Here is a 20,589-nt window from a genome sequence, read left to right as displayed (position 1 = left end):
AAAAATGTGCATTTTTGCACACTTCGTGCTTTTATATGCATCTTTGATCGTTTATTAAAACTTCATATTGATTATGCCGTTATAATGAAGCCTCTGGAGAGGTTGTTTGACGCTATCTCAAAAGTGGAAGGGCTCTTAAATTCAATAGGTTGTCATGGGACCAACACCTCCATTGTTGCACAAAAGAAGAATGCAAGCGCTCAGGAAGTGGCCCAACCAGTGTCCATGAGTGGACTAAAGGTAGGGCATTTTGTGAAGAGGGTTCGGTCCAAGGAAAGGGGTGCTGCTACCAGAACATCAACACCTAAAGGTGGATGGGAGTTGTGGAAGGATCTTTGCAAGTATACAACGGACAATGATAACAATGCAAGTTTTGTGCTTAGTTGACAACATGTTTGGGCAGTATCCGACAAGATGATGAAGATACTACGACTTGCAAGCACAACCAGTGAGCAACGACAAGAATTCCAAAATTTGGTGGTGGAGTTCACAAAGGCAGTCGTCATTGCATGGGGTGAATCAAACATTACACACTATATGGTGAGTACTTGCTATTCCAACTTGGTCTGTACTATGATTTAGTTTTGATCATTGATGTGTTGTGGATTTTTGAGCAGCACGTAGAAGATGCTTAGTATTACCTCTTGTTGCTTATCCTCATCATCCATTGTTGGTGTGGCTTCAAGGTTGATATAGGATTTGCTCTCATCAACTTATGGGGGCTGTGCGCACCAGTTGAATCGGGGCGGATAGGAGTTTGTTTGGCAACAACTTTGGATTGTGTGGCAACGAACTCCTCGTCCGTGACTTTTCTCTGTTCTACAACAAGAATATCCTCTGTCACTAGTGCAATTGTGTCAGCACAGAGTCCCCCAATGGAAGCAGCTTGTCATCTAGAGCTTCTGGTGTAGGATCAAGGGGGAACTCCATCTTGGTGCATATGAGGCTAAGACACTCATTTAGTCGGACACCAAAAGCCTTATCAAGATCATGTAAGAATAAATACTCCTCATCTTCTATAATTATGTTGCTGAGACGATTAATCTCCACTTTGGGAATCGCAGCAGGGTCACGGCACTTGGGGTCGGGTACCTCGAAGGTGCCAACAATCTGCTCTCTCACTGCAACTGCTTCTTCCAAGCAATGGGGATATTTGGCAGCTTTCAGTCTTTGCTCACTTTGGACATCTATAGGTGTAGCCTTGGTATCTTTACGATCTGCCAACACCCAACCCACTGCTAAATGCAAGATCTCTATCTCCTCCAAGGAGGGCTCCTCATTGACGAGGAAGAAGAGAGTGGAAATATTGGACAAGAAAGATTGCCCAATTTTGTGCTTTGTGAAGGAGTCTGCAACTTTCTTTGTCACTTGATGGAAGTGGTTTTCCTCTTTTGCAATCGCTTCAAATCGAGCTAGTCTCTTTGAAAATGATGTTTCGCCCTTGTGGATGTAGCGAAGCAGATCACATGGAAATCACAACATGGCGTTGTCTTCAAAGTTCACAGCATACTTGATTATATGTGCATGCATATACTCTATGATGTCGTGAAAAGTGTCATTGTGGAGTTGCATGGTTTTTTGTAAGTCCACTGTGCGGGTAAAGAAGCCGTGAAGATCACTGTGTCCAACATATTCAGTGTCCTCTAAGAAAAGAAGAAACCGCAAAAGGGGGGTATGTGTCTCTTCCGACGTTGCTATTGCGTGGGAGGAGGGTGCACTAGCATGTGCTGCCATGGCTCTCTCTCTCTCTCTCTCTCTCTCTCTCTCTCTCTCTCTCTCTCTCTCTCTCTCTCTCTCTCTCTCTCTCTCTCTCTCTCTGTGTGTGTGTGTGTGTGTGTGTGTGTGTGTGTGTGTGTGTGTGTGTGTGTGTGTGTGTGTGTGTGTGTGTGTGTCTTCTTTCTATCTCTCTTAAGTGTTGACAGAAAACTAAGATGCCCCTCCCCTTTATATACACCCCTCCCCACCCCGCCGCAGAAAAAGACACCATCCCAAAGCTCTTTGATATACATACAAACACACATGGGTGCGCACACAAACACCCAAAAAAAATCTCAAAAACTTAATAGAAAAAGGTGATACTATAATGACAAAAAAGTTTTGAATTTCCATTAAATAGAAGGCTTTACAACGTGCATTCGAGACGGTTACATTGATATATGAGATCAACTTAAAGACAGTGTGCCGCCAACCCTCCACTCCTCTTGCACTTTCATGGTTGCCTCCATCCGCCTACCAATTTGAAACAACAATAATGATTTTAATAACACTAACAATTGGCACATGTAGACAACATATAAACCAAACTGATCTTTTGCTGATTGAGACAAAAGTAAGCATCTTTGATTTCTTAGTAGCCCAAGATAATCAAGTGTTCTTGTATGTTGGTGCGTGTGTAGTGTTACTGACGTGCACAATCTCAAAAACACCATTTGACAAAGTAACGGGCATGTCAAATGTCACAAAATTAGCAACACTAGATTGTAAGGGTATCCACTTTCCATTCATCCAACGCTCATAGTGAAAACGCAAGTACAAAGTAGTGTGCACTTTCAAATATCGTATCCCTATGCCTGAAGCGCCCACCTTACACTTGTAGTTATCTCCTTGGTGCACTCGCTCAACCATTCCCCAATTATCTCCCAATACCAGTTTTAGTGCTTCATACATCACATTCTTGCTACAAAACATAGTGAGGCGGTCCGGGGCGGGCACCAAGAAGAGCAACCTCTAGACACCCTTCAAGGCTCCCGTGCTGCTCAATGGGGCTGGGGCACAACACAACACAAACCAAAACAACAAACCCCCAGCCAAATCCCAACTACACAAGGGGCACCACCTAGTTTAGGAGCGAACTAGGACGCAAAAGAGGAGAATCGTTAGAGCAACCCACAAACAAGCAAGGAATTTACACTAACCCTAACACCAATGGAACACTCTCACACACTACAACACGAGAGAGAGAGAGAGAGAGAGAGAGAGAGAGAGATGAGAAAGAGATGGTGCTCGGGCTGCTTTGAAGTGTATCGTTAATGATCAAGCAAACATAAATATATATATGTAAGAAAGGGAGAGAGGGGGGAAGGGGGTGCTTGTTGCACTAATGCCTTCTTACAAATCTGTCATGACAAATCAAAGTGAGATTAGTATTTGTTCAACATAGCTTGCGTAAATTTCACCACAACACATCACAAGAAAAGCCACCCCAATCACTGTCTTAAGGCCAGGGGAGTCCTCTCCACCCTGTCGCCCTCTTACAGTATGTGGGATTTATGCCTAGATTGATGACAACACCAGAGACAAGCTATCAAGAACTTAACAAAAAACACCAAGATACTTACGCATCATTGTTGCCCATTACTTCACGTTGGAAGGGAGACAAAGTATCCAAGCTTAGTCCAAATCCACCCTCCTTGATTCAGCAAATGTTGGGCTTACACTAGTAGGAAAAATGATAGATTTCCTACTCTCAATTGAATGATCACTCTCTCTCTTACAATGGCATAGAGTTCCCTTGCTAATCCCCTATTACAACATATGCACATGCATAAGACAATGAGCTTCCACTCAAGAGCTCCTTCTAGAGAGGTTGAGCTTGGCTTCTCAAGCTATAGCATAGTGCTCTTGCTTATGGCTCCCCCTTTTGTGCTAGCTACACCCTCCTTTTATAGCAATTTTGAAGGCTAGGGTTACTCCTCTAACCATGGTTGGGTTAGATTTTCAGCAATTTATCTAATTTCTTTTGCTTGGAATTATCAAGCAGTTGGTGGGGAAAGAGAGAGGAGAGAAATGGAGGTGATAGGACTTTTCATAGTGGGTTAGTGTTAGTAGAGTTAGTATTAATTTACAAATGGAATTGGATATTTACAATGGGAGTATCCATGTAGGATACAAATAAGGAAGAAAAACTCTTAAGAGGTAAGAAAAGGTGGATTTCTTACAAGGTTGATGCTCCAAGTGTCTTGAGTAGGGCCAATTTTGACGCTTGTTGACGGTCCACTAGCTTTGACGGTACATTTTTTCTCCACTCTTGACCTTCCTTGAGAGACAAAGTAATTGAAGCTGAGTAATCAACCACCATGATGCTGTCTTTTAAGAGAAGAGGCTGAATTTTGTGGTTTTTATAATAGATATGGGTAATTTGGAGGAGGAAAAATGAGACTAGGTGGTCAATTTTGGAATGGAATTGTGTGTGGGAGGTATGAGTTCACCATGGTTTCTCTTATTCTTCAAGGTTGAGGAGAAGGTGAGTAGGGTGCAGAGAGGAGGGGTGAGAGAGGTGGGGATGATGAGTGGAGAAGTGTGTGTGAAAGAGGAAAATGATAAAGTGGAAGAGAGAGTGTGGCTGCATAACATGGGAAAATTGGGGTCTACTAATAAAATCATAGCTCACAGCTCGTAGCTCAAAAAAATATGAAAAAATTTGAGGCAAAAGTTCAGTCCACGAGCTACAACTTTTGTTTGTATCACCTTTTCAAATTCGGAGAGCAAGTGAACTTTAAAAATTCAGCAAAAACGATCGTTTTTTTCCTTTGCACAAGGTCCTTGTGGGGTCCTTCTTTGGATGATTCTTTTGAATACCTCCAAGAGTGAGCCCTCCATAGTGCATGTATGCATGCCACCTACCCTTGAACTTATTTGGTAGGTCTATAATTGAAGATATTGTTGAGATCATGATATAAGTGAATAGTACAACTAAGAAAATCAAATATTGAGGGGTCTAAAAAATATGTACATGTCAAATATAAATAATATAAGTGGAAAAAATATAAAGGGGTCAAAAACAATCTCTCTCATTATGAGACTACCATAAAAAGATAAATATTTTTGGTGTTCTAATTTTTTAGAAAAAAAACAAAATAGATGTAGGAAGGGAAAAATCACAATAGTGAAAAAATATACACATAAATAAAACTAGTTTTTTTGGATTTTTGTTGGGATGGAGTTACACCAAAAATAAGAGAAGCTTGCATGAAATTCTTTTTATATGGAATAAAGAGTATGCAAAATGATAAGAAAAAATATGGTAATGGTGAGTCAATGTACATAGCATAAATAACACACCATAGGTAGAAATATTTAAATAAATACCACAATAATTATAAAAAATCCTTTTATTTAGGCCCTATATACAATGAAATATTTACACACAAATGGTCCATAATATACTTATATTTTTTATTTTTTTTATTTTTTTTGGCTCAACTAGCCCAGTGACTAGCTAGCTGAGGGTTTTAAAGAAAATATGGGGAAAGTTCCCTAACTCACACATGCCTATATATAGTGAAATGGTAGGGATAGCCATAGTGTTTGAGTGATTTGATAGGGTGAGGTAGCTTACTATGGCCACTATGGAAAGCCAAAAAACGGCTATCATTAGCCCTCGCCCAGGATGATGGTATATTCATGTACCATCATAGAGCATCTTTTCCAAAGAGAGTGCTTCAGAGTCCTTGACGAGATTTTCATTGTTTGGCCGCTCAGAATTTTGGCTGGAGCTACACTCATGCTTCATGTAACAATACTTACATGAGACAGTGGCCTTTTGACAGATCTTTGGTAGATCCTTTGGTAGAAGGCGACTCAAATAAGGCTTCAAGCGATACCCGTTTACTTTCCTGGAGTGCTCTTTACCATTCAAGTCCATAAGCTGATAGTAACTTGAATTGAAAGCCTTCTTGACTATGTATGGCCCTTGCCATCTAGTTTCAAACTTGGCATCAAAACGATTGTCAAGTCGATTGTCATACCTTAGCACAAGCTCTCCTTCCTTGATGCCTTTGTCCTTCAGTTTCTTGTCGTGCGTTTCTTTCGCTTGTGTGGCTTTCCTCTTGTAGCACTCATATGCTGCTTCTCTTTTCCACTCAAGCTCCACTAACGTAAGAAGTCGATCCATCCATACCTCTTGATCATCTTGTGCTCCTTTGCCATGAAGTCGCATTGTTGGAATGTTGAGCTCGATAGGCTACAAAGCCTCTTGACCATAGACCAAGTGAAATGGTGTGAACTCCGTGGCTTCCCTATATGTGGTTCGATATGCCCACAAGGCACCATCCAAGAAGTCATCCCATAATTTTGTCTTATTTTGCACCATCTTTCTAATGATTCCTGCAATGACACCATTAGCCTTCTCCACCAAACCATTTGACTGTGGGTAGTATGGTGTGCTATGACGATGTAGAATGTGAAGCTCTTCACAAACTTCTGTGAGCAAGCCCTTCCTAAACCCTGGACCATTATCAGAAACAATCTCCAAAGGTGTGCCAAATCTGCAACAAATGTGATTGTACACAAACTTGCTAACTGTCCTCTCATTCACTCTTGCCACACTTTGAGCTTCCACCCACCTAGTCATATAGTCTACAGCCACTAGAATGTAGAGTTTACCATTTTTTGTCCTAGGCAGAGGACCCATAGCATCAATGCCCCACTTTTCAAAGGGTCCATTTGCAAGCACTATTTGCCTCGGGCCATGCACCAACCTTCCATTTCCATTTATCTGACAATTGTGACAGCTTTTACACCAATGTTGAACATCCACATGCAAGCTTGGCCAAACATACCCCACAAGCAAAATCTTCTTCACAGTTAATTCTTGGGCAAAATGACCACCACATGCTTCTTCGTGCAAACCTTTTAGAATGGTTGGAATTTCCTCAATAGTTGGTACTCTTCTGCACACTTGATCCCTCCCTCTTTGATAGAGGGAGCCTTCTAGGAAGAGATATGCGCTTGCCTTCTTCATGAGTCTCCTCTTCTGAGCCTTCGTGAAGTCTTGTGAAAACTCGCCCTCCAAAATGTAGCTAATAATGGGAGTCAATGACTCCAATCCCTGGTATCTCGGTTGCTTGACAGTTGCTGCCACCATGATGACCTGCACTTCTTTCTCAACACATGTAACTACTTGCTGTGCAAGTAAATCGACATCTTCATTCTGTTTCCTAGGAATATGATATAGTTTCACTTCTTCAAATTGATTAAACAATCTACGAATGGCATGAACTTTTGTCCGTAAGCTTTCATTCTTGCATGCCCAAATGCCTAAAATCTGTTTAACAATGAGAAGTGCATCTCCCTTTACCATGAGGCGTTGTATACCATAGCCAATGCATATTTTTAAACCATGAAGTAGTGTGTCATATTCTGCTTCATTTTTGCTAGCTGAACTTGGTAGATTGAACTTCTCTTTCATGACCACCTCTCCACTTGGGTTGAGCAACACTAGCCCTCCCCCTGCTTTTCCTGTGGCTCGACGAAAAGCTCCATCAAAGAACAAGGTAAAAGCATTAGGAATACTTTTTGGTGGTGGCAATGGTAGGGTCTTTACTTCAGGAACCTTAATCTCCTTTTCATGCACCCTATAAGTGAGAATCCCTGCCAATTGTGCACGCACACTATCTTCTACCTTGAAAGAGTATTGAAACTCTTGCAACTCCATAATCCACTTTGAGATCCTAGTACTAAGATTCATTTGAGATGACACCCAAGGGAACAAATTCTCTGCAGTGAGAATTACAAAAGGTTTTGGTAGCAGGTAGGATCTAAACTTTCTCACCGCAAACATGAGAGAAAGCATCATGAGTTCTGCTTCTGTGTAATCTCTCTCCAAAGCATTCATGACCCTACTAGCAAAGTAGATGGGTCGCATCCTTGTACTGTGGGGATCTTGTTGTAGCAACACAGCACCAATTGTTTCCCTTCCAACACTAGAGCTAACAAAGAATGTGTACTCCCAACAAGGAGGCATGAGTGTTGGTAGCTCTGACAAAATGACTTTAATGTTACAAAAATACTCTTCAAGATCATCAGACCATGCAAATTCTACTTGTTGTGTCAACTTTTGCAAAGGATGAAGCAACTCCGAGGCTAAGTGAATAAAGCGTGACATATACTTCACTTTTTGAATGAATGATATGACCTCTTTGAGATTCTTGGGTGAGGGGAGCTCAATAAGAGCCTTTGCCTTTGAAGGATCCACCTCAATGCCTTTATAGGAAACCTTGTGACCAAGCAAGATCACTTCATCCTCAGCTATGTGACACTTGTCGGGGTTGAGTTGACCTCCCATGTCATAGAGCTTCTTTAAACCTTCTTCTACCCTTTGTAGATGCAATGATTTTGAGCTATAAATGAAAAAATCATCAATAAAAACCCTAATGGACTTTCCAAAGAATGCTTGAAACACCATGTTCATGAAGCGTTGGAAAGTTGCAGGAGCATTTGTCAGGCCAAATGGCATGACTCTAAAAGCATAACAACCCCAAGGAGTGATAAAGGTTGTTTTCAATTGATCCTCCAATGCGATACCTATTTGAAAGTAACCCGAGTAGCCATCACACACAGTGTACTTCTCATGACCAGCTACTTCATTTAGTATCTCATCCTGAAATGGGAGGGGAAAGTGATCTCTTTTTGTTGCCCCATTGAGTGGACGGTAATCCACACACACCCTCCACTTTCCGTTTTTCTTAGGAGTGACAACAACGGGAGAGACCCACTCTGAATTCTCCACTGGATAAATGAAACCTGCTGCTAGAAGCTTTCTTACCTCCTTGAGTAAAGCCTGCTCCTTGATGACTCCTAGCCTTCGTAGCTTCTGAGCCTTAGGTGTGGCCTCTGGCTTCAACTCAATTTTGTGTTGAACAGCATCTACTCCACGCACATCGGTGTAGTCTTTAGCAAAAATCCTAGGAAATTTCCTTAGCACACATTTGAACTCCTTTCTTTCATCCTCTGTAAGTGTTGTTGATAGAATACCTTCCAGCATCCCTTCATCTTGAACACCTTCGTTCTCTTGAGGACCTACCTCCTCCAAGCCTTGACAAGAGGTCTCTTGGTTGCTTGGCTTAAACCTTACCCCCATGACTTCGATGGAAGACTCCTCTTCAGTAATGCTGCCGCTACTTTCTTCTTCTGAAGTGCTATCGGTCCAACCTTCTTCCGTCTCACTTTGAGATGATTCTTCATGGAGCTCCTCTTGGCGTTGCTCCTTCATGTCAAAGACAACCTTCTTATGATTGTCATTCCTGCAAATTAATTTCCCACTCTCCCAATCCTGCAAAGCTCGCATTTTCATTAGCCATGGTCTTCCTAGGATAAATGGATAACCACTTCCCTTGGTCGACATAACATAAAAATCCACCGCTTTCTTAATGCCAAAGGCCTCTACAAAGACATTTTTACAAATGCCTACACACCTAGCCTTGCTATTGTTTGCCATCTTGACTTTGATTTCAGGTGTCTCCTGGATGTGCATGCCTAGTCTTTGCATGAGTCCCTCTGTTATGATGCAAATTTGTGCACCCCCATCCACTAGACCTTTCCTAACCAATCTTCCTTTGATGTAACAGTCTAGCACCGGTGTAATGTCCTCATTCATTTCAGCTTGTGCAATTTTTACAACAGGAAAACTCTCTTTTACCTTTCTCCTAGTGCTAACTGCCTTTGTTAAATCCCTCCTAACTTGTGGGCATAATGCAAGAAACTGAGGCCATGAGATATCAGGACCCTTACCTCGCATGTCTTCCAACAGGTTGTATGGAGCCATACCATGTCCAAGAGGGAAGTCTTGGAGATTGATACGACGTCGAGTCCTCTTAGCTTCCTTGGTCTCCTTTGCCTTCTTGCCTTGTCCATGGTCACTCTGTGATGTGACTCCTTCTTTCTCTTTACCTTTTCCTCGGCCACGCTTAATGCCATTGGCTTCCATGTCAACCTCATTTGAATTTGTCACCTCTACCACATGCACATTTGGATCTCGCAAAGGTGGAACTCCTTCTACCCCTTGTGGAGGTGGTCCTGGTCCATTTGGCCTTTGTAGAAGCCTTGGTTGTTGATGTTAGGAAATAAGACGTAGCTAAATAGACAATTGAGTAGATTACTTAATGGAGAGAGACATATTTATATACACGAGATTATAGAGTAGAGAGAGAGAGAGAGAGAGTACACACGATATACGTGGTTCACCCAATGTGGGCTACGTCCACGGGAAAGCAACCACTCAATGGCTTTAGTACTTCAAAACAAGAAGTAGTTTACAAAGGGATTATACCCTTAATGGAGCTCCCGCCTTGCTTCACTCTCACCACCTCACACTCACCTTGTTGCATCAACTTCACACTATGCAATGTGTGTAGAAATGGCCTCCTTTTATAGGCCAAAAGGGCTGCCCTCTCTTATGAGAGACAGCCATGTGTAGCCGCCCTTGTGCGAATAAGTCCAAATCAGACCCTCCAATCCGCCCATGTGTGGCCGCCCTTGAGAAGACAAGTCCGCTTTTGAATTCGGCCACCGGCCATTGAATTCGGCCACCGGACACCGGCCATTGACTTCCGACCACCGGCCACCGGCCATTGACTTCCGACCACCGGCCATCGGCCATTGACTTCCGACCACCGGCCATCGGCCATTGACCACCGGACACCGGCCAACCGACCGGTTGTTTTCCGACCACTTTCCGGCCGCCGTCCGGCCATAATATTCCGGCAAAAAAGAATATTCCGACGGAAAAAAAGTTGCCCCTGATTCTTGTCCGTGAAAATTTTGGTTTCCGGTGAGTGATTTTCCTTCACGCACGATGGCTTCTCCTCATAATGGGGGCCTTACAAATGTGCGCTTTTACCACAGAAAATTACAAGGGTAAATCAGGCTCCATACTTAACAGTTGACCAGTTCCTTCACCTGCATTCATCACTGGGTAATTCAAGTTAGGTCTCCCTGGCTCTCCACGGGGCCAAGGACAGTTATACATCCCATGTCTAGACTCTCCGCAATTCCAACATTGCAAGACTCTCCTAATTCGTGGCTCTCTCTCTTCTGACTTCTTTGCTTGTCCCTTTGGACCTACAGCTTGTGCAAGGTGAATTGTCAGGCTGCTTAAAGATTCATTTAACTTCTCAATCACTTCAGTCGTTACCTCAGGAAGCTCCCTAGATGTTGATGCTTGTGACTTACCTTTGGGTCTAAGACCTTCTATTGGAACCTCTCCCCTTAAGCACTTGAGTTTCCTATACTTCTTAGCAGCCCTAGTTTCCGCTGCATCAAAAGTAGCAGGTGCACCCGCCTCAACTTTTACCTTAAGGTTAGGAAAGAGTCCGGCTATGAACCTCTCCTTCTTTAGAAATTCTGCACCATCACCAGGGTTAGCAGCATTTTGTATCCATAGAGCCCAAAGACGTAGAAACTCTTGCTTGTACAAGTAGTAGTCATCTAAGTCTTTTTGCTTATGAGAAACAATGTCTTGCCATAGTTTTTGAGTGTTTTGGGGATCAAAGAAGTATCTCTTAAAACGATTCAAAACTTCTGTGTAATTCCCCTTAACTTCCTCAGGCAAAGAGTCAAACCAAGTACTAGCATCTTTCCTAAGGACCACCTCAAACATTTCTACACGTTCTTGATCGGTTACTATCCTCTTGATATGGCAAGACATCTTGAAATTTGCTAAAAATAATTCTGCATCCTCTCCAGGCTCTCCAAAGAAAAGAGGATATCCAGACATTTGGCGTTGGCTCTCCCTTGAATTGATTTCAAAGTGACACGTTTTTGTTTTTTCTTTCTTTAAAAGATCTACACAATAATATTCTCTAAATTGCAATCTATTCTACAACAAAATAAAAATATTCACATCAAATGACCTATGATAATCAATGAGAGGTAGGATGACAGGGTTTGGTGACGCGAGAATTTCTCCTACTCTTTGGGCACCAAACATGAACACCATACGTTGTTGAAAATGGATTTTTCTACTAATTGCAATGTTTATTCTAATGTGTGGAGTGAAATAAAAGGGGAAAACCTCTATTCTTGGGCCATTATCCATTGTCTATGCATGACCTTATGCTTAAAACAAAACAAAAATATAGACGTCCAAACTAAGGTCGTACCTAATGAGAGGCAAAATAAAAGGATTTACTAATGCGTTTATCTCTGCCAACCTAAGAGGACCTAAAATTCTACGAATTACACGTTGAAATTGCAACTTAGTACTAACAATTATGTGTACCTTTTGCCTTGCAATGGGAATGAAGGGATCATACAAATTCTCGTGATTCATGCAAGCTACTTGATTTTGCTAAAGGTTGAGCCTACACAAAACATACACAAGCCTTCAGCCGTGGGGGCACCAATTTGCGGCGGTCCGGGGCAGGCAACAAGAAGAGCAACCTCTAGACACCCTTCAAGGCTCCCGTGATGCTCAATGGGGCTGGGGCACAACACAACACAAACCAAAACAACAAACCCCCAGCCAAATCCCAACTACACAAGGGGCACCACCTAGTTTAGGAGCGAACTAGGACGCAAAAGAGGAGAATCGTTAGAGCAACCCACAAACAAGCAAGGAATTTACACTAACCCTAACACCAATGGAACACTCTCACACACTACAACACGAGAGAAAGAGAGAAAGAGAGAGAGAGAGAGAGAGAGAGAGAGAGAGAGAGAGAGAGAGAGAGAGAGAGATGAAAAAGAGATGGTGCTCGGGCTGCTTTGAAGTGTATCGTTAATGATCAAGCAAACATAAATATATATATGTAAGAAAGGGAGATAGGGGGGAAGGGGGTGCTTGTTGCACTAATGCCTTCTTACAAATCTGTCATGACAAATCAAAGTGAGATTAGTATTTTTTCAACATAGCTTGCGTAAATTTCACCACAACACATCACAAGAAAAGCCACCCCAATCACTGTCTTAAGGCCAGGGGAGTCCTCTCCACCCTGTCGCCCTCTTACAGTATGTGGGATTTATGCCTAGATTGATGACAACACCAGAGACAAGCTATCAAGAACTTAACAAAAAACACCAATATACTTACGCATCATTGTTGCCCATTACTTCACGTTGGAAGGGAGACAAAGTATCCAAGCTTAGTCCAAATCCACCCTCCTTGATTCAGCAAATGTTGGGCTTACACTAGTAGGAGAAATGATAGATTTCCTACTCTCAATTGAATGATCACTCTCTCTCTTACAATGGAATAGAGTTCCCTTGCTAATCCCCTATTACAACATATGCACATGCATAAGACAATGAGCTTCCACTCAAGAGCTCCTTCTAGAGAGGTTGAGCTTGGCTTCTCAAGCTATAGCATAGTGCTCTTGCTTATGGCTCCCCCTTTTGTGCTAGCTACACCCTCCTTTTATAGAAATTTTGAAGGCTAGGGTTACTCCTCTAACCATGGTTGGGTTAGATTTTCAGCAATTTATCTAATTTCTTTTGCTTGGAATTATTAAGAAGTTGGTGGGGAAAGAGAGAGGAGAGAAATGGAGGTGATAGGACTTTTCATAATGGGTTAGTGTTAGTAGAGTTAGTATTAATTTACAAATGGAATTGGATATTTACAATGGGAGTATCCATGTAGGATACAAATAAGGAAGAAAAACTCTTAAGAGGTAAGAAAAGGTGGATTTCTTACAAGGATGATGCTCCAAGTGTCTTGAGTAGGGCCAATTTTGATGCTTGTTGACTGTCCACTAGCTTTGACGGTACATTTTTTCTCCACTCTTGACCTTCCTTGAGAGACAAAGTAATTGAAGCTGAGTAATCAACCACCATGATGCTGTCTTTTAAGAGAAGAGGCTGAATTTTGTGGTTTTTATAATAGATATGGGTAATTTGGAGGAGGAAAAATGAGACTAGGTGGTCAATTTTGGAATGGAATTGTGTGTGGGAGGTATGAGTTCACCATGGTTTCTCTTATTCTTCAAGGTTGAGGAGAAGGTGAGTAGGGTGCAGAGAGGAGGGGTGAGAGAGGTGGGGATGATGAGTGGAGAAGTGTGTGTGAAAGAGGAAAATGATAAAGTGGAAGAGAGAGTGTGGCTGCATAACATGGGAAAACTGGGGTCCACTAATAAAATCATAGCTCACAGCTCGTAGCTCAAAAAAATATGAAAAAATTTGACGCAAAAGTTCAGCCCACGAGCTACAACTTTTGTTTGTATCACCTTTTCAAATTCGGAGAGCAAGTGAACTTTAAAAATTCAGCAAAAACGACCGTTTTTTTCCACTGCACAAGGTCCTTGTGGGGTCCTTCTTTGGATGATTCTTTTGAATACCTCCAAGAGTGAGCCCTCCATAGTGCATGTATGCATGCCACCTACCCTTGACCTTATTTGGTAGGTCTATAATTGAAGATATTGTTGAGATCATGATATAAGTGAATAGTACAACTAAGAAAATCAAATATTGAGGGGTCTAAAAAATATGTACATGTCAAATATAAATAATATAAGTGGAAAAAATATAAAGGGGTCAAAAAAAATCTCTCTCATTATGAGACTACCATAAAAAGATAAATATTTTTGGTGTTCTAATTTTTTAGAAAAAAAACAAAATAGATGTAGGAAGGGAAAAATCACAATAGTGAAAAAATATACACATAAATAAAACTAGTTTTTTTGGATTTTTGTTGGGATGGAGTTACACCAAAAATAAGAGAAGCTTGCATGAAATTCTTTTTATATGGAATAAAGAGTATGCAAAATGATAAGAAAAAATATGGTAATGGTGAGTCAATGTACATAGCATAAATAACACACCATAGGTAGAAATATTTAAATAAATACCACAATAATTATGAAAAATCCTTTTATTTAGGCCCTATATACAATGAAATATTTACACACAAATGGGCCATAATATACTTATATTTTTTATTTTTTATTATTTTTTTTGGCTCAACTAGCCCAGTGACTAGCTAGCTGAGGGTTTTAAAGAAAATATGGGGAAAGTTCCCTAACTCACACACGCCTATATATAGTGAAATGGTAGGGATAGCCATAGTGTTTGAGTGATTTGATAGGGTGAGGTAGCTTACTATGGCCACTATGGAAAGCCAAAAAACGGCTATCAATAGTAGGTGTGACACAGAAGGGCAATGTCTTGAATAGGTGTACTAAAACATGCACGGGGCAGCATCAACTAAGCCCTACTCATATGGAAGCCTTCCCAAATTTTAATGAGGAGCAAATATCGGAAAGCATCTTCTCCTTCATTGAGAAAAGTGACAACGCATCGGGTTGTGGCCATTCCGGACTCAGTAAGGAAGGTTTGTCAATAGCAATGATCTTACCATATCCATCCTTCAAGGCCGACACTACATATGTGTGTGAGTAGAAGAAGATTCTGCGTTGCAGCAGAATCGAAGGTAGCGAGTTGAGAAGCATCATAACACCAATGTCTGCATGAAGAGCATTGAAGGTTCCTATGAGACTCTTGATTGGTTGTTCCTCAGCAAGATCGAATGGGAATATATCTATGACAATACCAAAAACTATTAAATAAAAAAAAAACAAGCATTTACAATCAGCAACAACCAACAATGTCTTACGAATTACAATGTATTGGAAAATCTCTTGAGCTTCCATTCCTCAAAGGCATGGAACGCAAAGAGTACATGTGTTGAACAATGGCCACTGTGTCATTGACTCTATGGTTTTTGGAACCAAGAAGTCTCCCCTTCCAATATTTGTCAAGCTTTCCACGGTTTCAAACTCAATGAGGCCCGATAGTAGCTGCAGGTTACATGAAGATCCAAGATCCTTTAGAAAACACCTGCGACACGCATTCCACAGCAGAATCCCTAGTGTTATCCAAGCAAATCGCATCTATCTCATCCTTTGGTTTCCTTGAAGTGGAGGGGGTTGACATGGTAGCACCAGAAGAAGAAGAGTTGTGGTGTTAGAGAGAGAGGCATGTTGTTTCAGGAATGAAATGAGAAGGAATGGTTGAATGGGAAACAAAGGGGAGAAGAAGTAGTTCAAATGGATGGTGTGCATGAAAGGGGGAGACAGGTCATGCAACTATGGAAAGCTTCCATTTGTGATGCAGCTATGGAAAGCTTGGCGGGAGGGGGAGAAGTGTCTAATGGGGAGCAAGGGGAGAAGAAAAGGGCTCCTTTTATAGGCCACAAGGGTTGCCATCTCTCATGAAAGGCAATTGTGTGTAGCCTCCCTTGTGTAGACAAGTCCCAGTTGGATTCTCCCATGGATCCATGTGCTGCCGCTTTTGAGAATACAAGTTCGATTTGAATTCGGCCATCATCCATTGACTTTTGGCCATCGGCCATCAACCATCGACCATTGACTACTGGTCATCAACCAATCGGCCAATCGACCAGCCATTTTCCAACCACTTTTCGATTGTCGTATAGCCATAATATTTTGATAAAAATGAATATTTTGGTGATTAAACATTTTGGTTTTTGGCAAGTGATTTTTCTTTACGCACAATGGCTTCTCCTCACACCAGGGGCCTTACAAATGTGCATTTTTAGTACAAAAATTTACAAGAGGTAAATCAGGCTCCATACTTAACAATCTCCCACTTGGAGATTGATCTCTACACCAAAGCTGTGACTTCTTTGCATCCTCGCTTCTTATCCTTGAATGCCACTTGTAGATGAGAAAAAGCTCAACTTCTCCTTGTTGACCACCTTTGTAAACATGTATGAAAGATTTTCGCTTGTATGCACCTTTCCTAGCTTTAATTGTCCCTCTTCCAAAAAAGTACATATGAAGTGATATCTCACCTCAATGTGCTTTGTCCCCTTGAATGAAAGGTTGAGTTCTTTGCAAGATGGATAACAGTTTTTGGCTATCATTGTATAAGACACAATTGTTTTGTTTGAATCCAAGCTCTTCTAAGAATCCGTGAAGCCAAAAAATCTCTTTGCTTGCCTCTGTCATTGCTACATATTCTGCTTCTATGGTAGAAAGTGAGACCACTTTTTGCAGCTTTGAAGACCAACTTATTGTTGTGCCTCCAATTGTGAAAACGTAGCCAATAGTGCTCCTTTGAGTGTCTTTGTCACCTGCCATATCTGCATCAGCATACCCTTGCAAGAAAATGTCAATGCCTCCAAAATACAAAGCATTTGTTGTTGTCCCTGTTAGATACCTACGTATCCACTTCACAACTTGCTATTGCTCTTTACTTGGATTGTCCATGAATCTACTTACAACTCCCACTGTATGTGCAATGTCTGGCATTGTCCAAACCATAGCATACATTAGAGAACCTACTGCTGCAGCATATGGAACTTTAGACATATAGGATATCCCCTCTTGTGTCTTTGGACACATATCCTTGGTTAGTTTAAAGTGACTAGCCAAAGGCGTAGAAACAGATTTTGCATCTTGAGATAGCTTTAGTGTCTTCTTTGTCCTGTCCCTTGATAGCTTCATACCAAGTATCCTCTTTGCAGCACCTAAATCTTTCATTGAAAAATATTTAGACAACTTCTCTTTTAAGTCTTTGATGTCCTACATGTTAGCACTTGCAATTAGCATGTCATTAATGTACAACATTAGGATCATGAACTTCCCATCTCCCAAATTCTTAATGTAGATGCAGTGATCTAAGTTGCATCTTCTAAATCCATGATCCAACATCCATTGATCAAACTTCAAGTACCACTGTCTTGATGCTTGCTTTAAACCATACAAGCTCTTTTTTTATCTGCAAACCATTTTTCCCTTACCTTTTACTCCATACCCCTTTGGTTGAAGCATGAAAATTTCCTCCTCTAAGTCACTGTGAGGGAATTCCATATTTACATCCATTTTCTCAAGATTTAAATCATGAGCAACCTCAAGGCTTAAGATAAGCCTAATTAAGTTCATTTTTACAACATGAGAAAATATTTCATTGAAGTCTTTTGAGAAAACCCTTTTACCACAAGCCTGGTGTTAGTAGCAATCTAACCCATGTAACATTTTTCGAGAGCTTCATTGTAAAAGCACTTATTATTTTGATAAATCAAGAATATTGTAACTCATATTTGACAAGTGAATATTGTAATCTATGAGCCGGAGCTATAAGCTTCAAATTGTATCAGCTAATCCTTGATTAGAGCTCCCAAATGATTAGTTTTTGACCTAAGAAACCTTGGCTAAGGTATAAAATCCAACTTTGTTACGTTTTTATTAAGCTTTTGGATAATGAAATACACAATGGCTTACAACACTCTCCTCTCTCCTCCTCCTGCTTCTATCTCCCTTGTCGGCGGTTGTCACATTGTAGTGCAGCTTGTTGTGTTGCAACCACAGGTAAGAGCTCTACGTATTGACATAAGCATATGCGATAAATTGTAGCATTTGACGTCGTCGACCTGCAGCCTAAATTTCATCCATAAGTAGGAATTTTAAGCTAGGAAATCACAAACTAAGTATAGGCTGGGTATCGGGGCATCATTGCTAAGCATTTAGATGCATTCGAGGTTAGAAATGACTATGTCAAAATCTCACTGTTGTTAATAATTGTATTTTTTTCCACTCATTGAAAGTGAATTTGAGACCATAAGCATGTGTGCTTAGGTCTTATATACTTGTCCTAGAAGTTTTATAGCATTTGGATGTCATTTGAGGTTGTAATGATCATGGTTTGCTTGCCGATTAGCGACTAGCGTTTGATGACTTAGGTCATTTGAGTGTAGCTTGAGTTGTAGCTTGAGTTAGACGTGAGTTGTCTATTGTTTACCAAAAGATTGACACCCTCTTGTAGCATCCATACACTAGTGGAGTCAGCTTCATCCCATGGATTGACAATTATGTTTGTGGTTCTTGCTATGTCTACAATAGCTACAATTTTTGGTTTGATTGCCCACACCGCACGCTCCAGCAGAGCACCGAGGGCCTCCAACGCCTCCACTTTTTCATATGCTAATTGGTGTTTCATAGCCAGGTCCCAAAAATTTCCATCAGCCACGTCGTTTTCTTGGCCTTCGTTCATCCGATCTGATAGTGATGTCGGTTTTTCCCCAAGCTCTTCTTGAGCTCACCTACAGTCGGTACCACGGCGGTCACCTCTAAGGATTTTGGGTCATGTGCCTCAACCCGAACTTCACTCTTGTCTAGTCTCATACCTGGGCCTCTCTCCTTGGAAAAGGAAATGCTCTCCAAAACAGTTGGGGGACTTGAATTTTTGGAAGCGATGTCCGAAACAATAGCATAGCATAAAAGCGGCACCTTGCAAGGCACCTCCAACACCCCTTTCAGACTTTGATCATGATAAGCTGATTCAAGCGGGTTATCCACTACCTCATGCATTTCCTGGGCATACCCCATTTATTTCAACATCGGACATAAGCCATTCATTGGTGTTTGAGCTATGCGTTCCTGCGCATACTTACACTTCCCCATCATCTAAGGGATAGGAGTTAGCAGGGTCCATCTGGTGCTCCTTCTCACTATCCTTGCTCTAGCCACACTCAATGATTGTGTAAGATTCATGAGCCTCTGATACCCCATCATAAGGGGCACAAAAATCACCGCATTCGTCTACATCCGCCAACTTGTCCTCATTATAGGCATCACCATTGCTAGGAAACATGGCCTCGAGTCTCTTTGTCACAACTGATCCTCAACCATCTCCGCCATATGAGACGCATCAGTACTCTCCTTGTCCTTCGTCCATGCTACATCCTTGGCCACCTTATCATGCATCTGAGACACCTTATCAAGCATCCAAGCTATCTCTTGGTCTTACCGACGGAATTCATCCTCCAAGATTGCTTTCTTCCTTTTTTTCACTCCTTCCTTCTCTTTTTATTTTTCTGCCACATTGCATTTACATCCTTATTGAAGACCTCCATAGTCCTTTGAAGCCAATGAGTCAATGTGTGCATAACTTCTTGAACCATATTGCAATCGCATTCTTGGTCTTCGTTGCTCCATCCGTCATAACGCACAATCAGTTGATGCATATCTCTAAGAACCGTAACCTCGACATTAAAACATGCCTTCAATGAAGCCATTTCCAATTTGGGCAATCAAGCTGAGTAGAATCTCGCAAAAGGAGCATGTAGCTCAAAGAGGATGAATTTGATGCACTCACGATCTATGAAGCACATGTGAAGTGGGAGCATTGACAAAGACACTGAGAACAAATGCAAGTTCAGGTATCTATCTTAGCTTGTCTTTAACCTGAATACTATTTTCTCCTTACCCTTTTCTTTATACCCCTTTGGTTGAAGCATGTAAATCTGCTCCTCCAAGTCACCATGAGGGACGTCATATTTTTATCCATTTGCTCAAGATTCAAATCATGAGCTGCCACAAGGCTTAAGACAAGCCTAATGGAATTCATTTTTACAATAGGAGAAAATGTTTCATTGAAGTCAATACCTTTCTTTTGAGAAAACTCCTTTACCAAAAGCCTTGATTTGTACCTCTTCTTCCCACCTTCTTTCTTTAGCTTGCCCACCCATTTGTTTTGCAATGCCCATTTACCTTTGGGAAAATCGACCAACTCCCATGTTTGGCTGCGATGCAATGAGTCCATCTCTGCTTGCATGCTCTTCGTCCATTCTTCATTGGATTCGTGTTGCATGGATTCTTCATGTGTCTCTGGCTCTCCAGAATTTGAGACCAAGAGATGGTTGAAGGAAGAAATGAACCTCTCTGGAGGTCTACTTACTCTTGTAGATCTTTGGATATAGGTTGAGGTTCCTCATCTGGTTGATGTTGTTGCAAGTTGTCACCACTTGTACCCCTTGGCTCTTCACTATTCTCAAGCTCCATGTATTCATCATCTGTGCTTTTTGCTTTTTCTTTCCATTTAATTTTTGTACATATTTTTCTCATTGAAAATTATATC

Source organism: Adiantum capillus-veneris, chromosome 20 (assembly GCF_014529385.1).
Source record: "Adiantum capillus-veneris isolate H3 chromosome 20, ASM1452938v2, whole genome shotgun sequence".
Lineage (NCBI taxonomy): Eukaryota > Viridiplantae > Streptophyta > Polypodiopsida > Polypodiales > Pteridaceae > Adiantum > Adiantum capillus-veneris.
This window is presented reverse-complemented; position numbering follows the sequence as displayed.